Genomic DNA, 5,931 nt, shown 5'->3' on the forward strand with positions numbered 1-5,931 from the left:
AAACGCTACGGTGTGTTATATGGGCCGGCCCGTTAGTTTCCAACGGGAGTTGTGCGCCAATTGCCAAATGGCCCTTAACCGGCGCTTAAGGCACCAAATAGGATTTGGGAGAAATCACTTCATGACGAGGAATTAGAGAGAGATAAACCAAGAAGCGAGAGGAACCACACATCAACTTCTTGATTTCAATTTGAGTTTAGTTTCTACATTATGGATTGTGTGTAGGGCAGCGTCGACTCAAGTGAATCTGTCACCCGAAGAAGGAATAGTCACGCAGCTCGTCCCATCTTGGTTTGGCGATCACGGTTAGCACCGGGGAACCTACTTTGTTTTTACCCTCTAGATTAACTACTGCCGACCCGACAAATGGGTGGAATGTCGCCCGTTGTATCTGTCCCACTCGGCTTTTGTGGCACTGCAGAAAATATTTTCTGCATTGAACTGATGCTTTAGAGACGTATAGGATTTCATGGCTCTCAGCTATTCCTCCCATATGTTGGTCTCTTACCTAGAGCTCATGAGCAATGCAATGTTTGAACGACAAGTCATGTCACTATAAACTTCCCAACATCTTTTATGCCTATCTTTATCTTTATATTTATCTTTACCTAATCTTAAAGGGAGAATTGTTTCTTCAGTTTTTTCGGTCATGGTCGGACCCACATAAATTTCGTACGTCCCAGGCTTCGTATGTTGCAGGCATTTCCTCGTGCCGGCATTTTTCCCGATTCGTTTCTGTCAAGAAAAAATTACAAGACACACAGAGCCTCATTGGGCCAGCCCATTAGTGTACAAACAGCCCGCGCCAGTAAAAAAATTTCCAAGAAAAGGTACTGCAACGCGAGGAATCGAACCCAGCGACTCACGCTAGAGTACTCAAATGTTAACCACTAGAGTAAACAAGACTTGGTATTTAATTAGCACCAAAAAAATTTTAATTAAGTACAGTCGCCCCAATACTGAGAGAAATCTAACATTCTTAAGAAGTTAATCCCCACTATTACCAATTTTCTCAATATGCACATTGTCCACATCAACTTCATGCCACGTCAACGCTTCTGCCCATGTCACCTTAATTAAATATAGCCATCAATTCAAAGCATGCACTATAGATAGTCATCCGATTCAAGGCAACATTTTTTTTTGAGAATCCACGTAGACACAATTGACTGGTGCAATTCGGTGACTGCTCTTCTTTCAGCTTCCTGAGCTGCGCAATCAAAACCGGTGCAATTCGGCGACTGTTCTTCTTTCAGCTTCCCGAGCTGTGCAACCAAAACCCAATCTATATATTGTTGGGAGCCCGAATGAGCAGGTTGCCTTCTCCGCTTCCCCTCCCTGGCCGGACTCCTCTTCCCTTAGAAATTTCAAATGTGAACACCAACCCTGTCTACAGTCCGGTGCGATGGAGGCATGGAGCGGAGCCAATATTCGCTGAGGGTGCTCCAGCAAGAACGCCAGTCCGGATGCCTCCGGCAGCCTTCTCCAGGTTCACTTGCACCTACGCCGGCAACACCTTCTCCAGGTTCAAGTTCTTCACTCCGTGAGTTTTCGAAGAATCTGTTTCGTGATAAAGACAGAACAAATGATCTCGTCGTTTTCGAAATTACTTGATAATGGTTAGGCATCAAAGAAAACCATCAACATGAAAAGGTTTCGCATTTTCCGTAGCTTTTCAGCGGTATATTATTTGCCTCATGCCGATAAAGTTTGTAGCAATTACAGCGAAAATACGTTTTTAGCCATTTTCAAAATTGACTTAAAACCCTATGGAATTGGGAGAAACAATATATACCAAATAGTTTCGCATTTCCTCAAGCTTTCAAACGCCATATCATTTGCTGCATTGCGACATACAGTTAAAAAATTAGCTCGAAAATACGAACTCGGTGGAACTTGTGTTGTTTGCTAAATTACTCTTAAAACGTTCAAAATTAGAAAAAACTTTTAACATAAAAAATTAGTGCATTTTCATAAGCTTTCCAACGCCATATCATTTGCCTCAATTGGATTAGCCGTTTAGAAATGGCATCAAAAATACGAACTCGGTTGTTCGGTTTGCGAAATTTTACGATTTTCCAAATTACTCTTTAACCATAGAAAATTAGAGAAAACTTTCAACATGTGAAAGGAGCGGTTTTGCATCAGCTTTTGAACGCCATATTATATTGCATCATTGAGATAAACGGTTTAGAAATGCTATCGAAAATATGATTCACTCTTTTGTATGAAGAAAAACAGTTTTCAAAACTGCTCTTAAACCGCTTACATTTTGCCAGAAATTTAATTTGGGTCATGATACTCGTGTCCATAGCTTTCCAACAGTGTATCGCAATCCCGATTTGGGCAATGTTGGCGGAAGTTCAACCCAGCACAAGGGGAAGTTCAGGTCGAACAACTCAGGCAGTAAAATTGCAAAAAACGCAAGTTCATCATGACCCGTGAGCAAAATCCGCCAACGAGCGAGATTCCTATTCAAAACGGGCATTTAGTTGCTAAAAACCGTTTCTAGATTACAGTTACATCATATAGAACACGACTAACCAGAATAATTCACGCGGGGAGACACGTTTGCGAAGATAACCTGAAGGTCGGGTTCGAGAAGTTCAGACGTGTAACTCAGCAAGTTCATGTTGTGATCAGAATAATATTATGATCCCGTGATCAGAATAGTGTTTATGATCCCGAGACAAATTTTTCCTACTACCGGGTGTAGTTACTCCCACTTTTGTTTCATACGTTCTAGGTAGTATTTATCATATCAGAGAGTATGTACGCGTAGTATGTAGTATATATAAATGTTTAGGTAGTATATATACTACTTTTTTGGTAGTATATACCATATTTTGTGCATACTTCATTTCGCCTACAAATATGTACGTATTTCACAAATACAATAAAACTATGAGCTCACTTGCAATTTTTTCATATAACTCACTTTGGAGTATCTTAGATATAATATATAAATGTAGTAAAAATAATAAAGTAGAGTATATACTACCACATAGCAGTATATAAGAAATGGGTGTAGCTACACCCGGTAGTAGAATGAATTTTCCCTATATATATATTTTTTTAATTATTAAAGTGAAGACGTTTTAGAACGTGATTTTTTTTGCAAATTTGTAATAAAATATTTAAAGGCAAACATTTTTTAAAGACCAATATTTGCCTTTTTTCTGAAACCTGAGTATTTTTTAAAACACAAACAATTTTTTTAAACTAGGAGGTACTGTTGTGATTATTTCTCGAATTTGCAAACATTTTAAAAACACAAATAATTTTTGAACTTTAAATTTGAAAAGGCAAAGATTTTTGTAAGCATGTTTTTTTAAACTAGGAGGTACTATAGCTAAATTGTTTTCATCTATACCTGTATTAATAAAACTTGGCGAATTTTTGAAATATGCCCACATGATGCTTTGTTTTACTTCATTTTATTAAACTAGGGATATGGAAGGAATCTTTTTCTCTGTCGCGTCTTCACGTACAACTAGTCTCACCCGGTCCAGTGCCTCCCGTCAAAACGCATGAGAAGTCCAACTAAGGTTTTATGGTCTATCTGACACAAACTACTCAATTTACATGATGACATGGATATATATAATGTGCAGTGCTTTTCCTTATTATATTAGCCAGATGATAAAAAAAACTATGTTCAACTCTCTTGATCTTCATCGGACACAAAGCCGGCTCAACAATCCAGCTATTGGACCTTGCCAGCCTTGGTTAGTGACAACTGGTACTGTGACCACCGGTGACGAGGACGACAAAGACGACAAGCGGAAACATGTGTCTGGTGTCACATTGAAATGGAGGATGTGGACCTGAGGATGAGGTATTAGTCATGTTTATTATGTTATTAGCATGAGGGTGAGGTCTTTAGCCATGCTCAATGGGTAAGGGCATGTGAGGGCTGTTTTCTCCCGTTGCAACGCACATGCATGTTTCCTAGTAAGTAATCAAATAGCTACAAAGTGAATGGCGATATGCGACGAAATATTCATGATGACAGAATAGACCACCAGCTCGGGAGGAGGAACTTGGTATTAATATCTAGGGAAATGGATCGAGATCTTGAGCTATCATGAAGCAATAAGTCAGACTCGGTTAAAACTAGTCACAAATTAATCATGTAAATGTTCAATACTTCACACGCACAATAAAAATAAAAATAGATGGTGCTATACTTCACACGCACAATGATATTACCTCTTTGAAAATAGCATAAAGCTACTAGTTTATGGGTTAGGGTTCCAAAAAACTACCAAATTTTTTCCTCTCTGATAACTACCAAGTTGAGGGACGACTGTTTCAGAAAACCCAAAACTCGAGTGACTAGCGTTTTAACCATTCTCCTGACGACTTGGGCCCACCGGTCAGGCCACGTGGCCAGCGCGCTAACGACGCAGCCAATAATGATCGTTACTCCGACCGATCCGGTCGGAACCAAAACACTGGTCGGCCACCTTCCTCTCATTCACTCTCTATTCCCCTCTACCCGCGCTTTTCTCTCTGGCCTAGGTCCGGCGATGGCGGCGGCTCAGCCAAATGCCGCCGGCGGCGAGCCTTTGGGCCAATGCGGCACCGCCGGGGATGGCGGTGGGCATTCAGAGGTCAAGAAGTGGCTCGGCAATTCTAATTTCCCGACGCAGCAGTGTTGTAGCCATCCCAGCCGGAGGTCCAGCTTGATCCAGTATTCCGCATGGCGAGGGCAATGGCGAAGTGCATCCACACGGATCCAGAGGGCGGCCACAGGTGGATGTCATCGTTTGGTGGAGTGAGGTCAGCAGTTTCTGAACCAGTTCATACTCTGTTCAACTTGAGGATTAGGGTTTGAAGAGATTGACAGATTAGGGTAATAAGACTTTGCCATATTAGGAAATTCAACAGGTATTGATAGATTAGGGTTGGAAATGAGCAGTGGATAGGTCTTGACAGATTGATAGAGTTGGAAATGTTCATACTTTGTTTCTGAACCCATTTTAAGAGTTTTTCATTGTATTTACATGTGTTTAGTGCCTTTGCTCACTGTTTTTAACTATAATAAATAGTTTTTTTTGTAGTGACAGTACCTTTTAATTGATCTGCTTCATTGTTTTTGTCAAATTTTTGTTTGGGAAGTGAGGCTACATTTTCTAGGCAGAGATGATTTTTAGTGTCAGATATCAATTATCTGACCTTATTAGCATTGGTTGAGTTAGAGAGGTATGGATAGGATGCCTACTTGACATATGTTAAGGATGAGGGAATGGACTTGGAAGGGGTGGATGTCCTGGATAGTGAGAATGAAGTTGAGGAAATGCTAGACATTTTTGTTGATAAGAAGGTATTGAACATCACTGTCAGAAAAGCAACTGATCCTAGCCCAGCAGACCTGAATTTGGATCACATGTTGCTTGAGGAGCAGATCCCCATTAGTCATGTTGGTGAGGCAGTTGTTTATAGTGTTTCACAAGAAGGGGTTCTTTACCCTGCCTCTAATGCTACTTTGCCAGCTGTAACCCCTGATGAGCCCTACTTGAACACACAGCAAAGTTGCAATTTGAACAAGGGAAAAAGCGTCGTGGAAGAAGAAGAAGATGTACAAGAAGAAGATGAATATGAGATGGACAAATCCTCTTCATATGTTGAGTTCTTTAGGGGTGATTACAAAGGGCAAAAATTTCTTACAAAGCTTGGGCTAGGGGTGAAGATGAGGCTGTCACAGAACAAGCAAAAACCAGAGGGAAGAAGATACTGCAGAGCACTATTGTGGAGGTAACTCAGAACCTTCTGATTTTTGGGAGGAAGAACAAATTGTTTCTAAGATGAACAAGCAGAGGATTCTTCTGTTCTAACTGAAAAGGAGCAAAGAAGCTTAAGCCAGTTAGAAACCCTGACCCAACTAGCAAGTCACGCAGTGAGCCTGAACACATCAAGTTTGAAGAT

This window comes from Aegilops tauschii, chromosome 7 (genome assembly GCF_002575655.3).
Source record: "Aegilops tauschii subsp. strangulata cultivar AL8/78 chromosome 7, Aet v6.0, whole genome shotgun sequence".
Classification (NCBI taxonomy): domain Eukaryota; kingdom Viridiplantae; phylum Streptophyta; class Magnoliopsida; order Poales; family Poaceae; genus Aegilops; species Aegilops tauschii.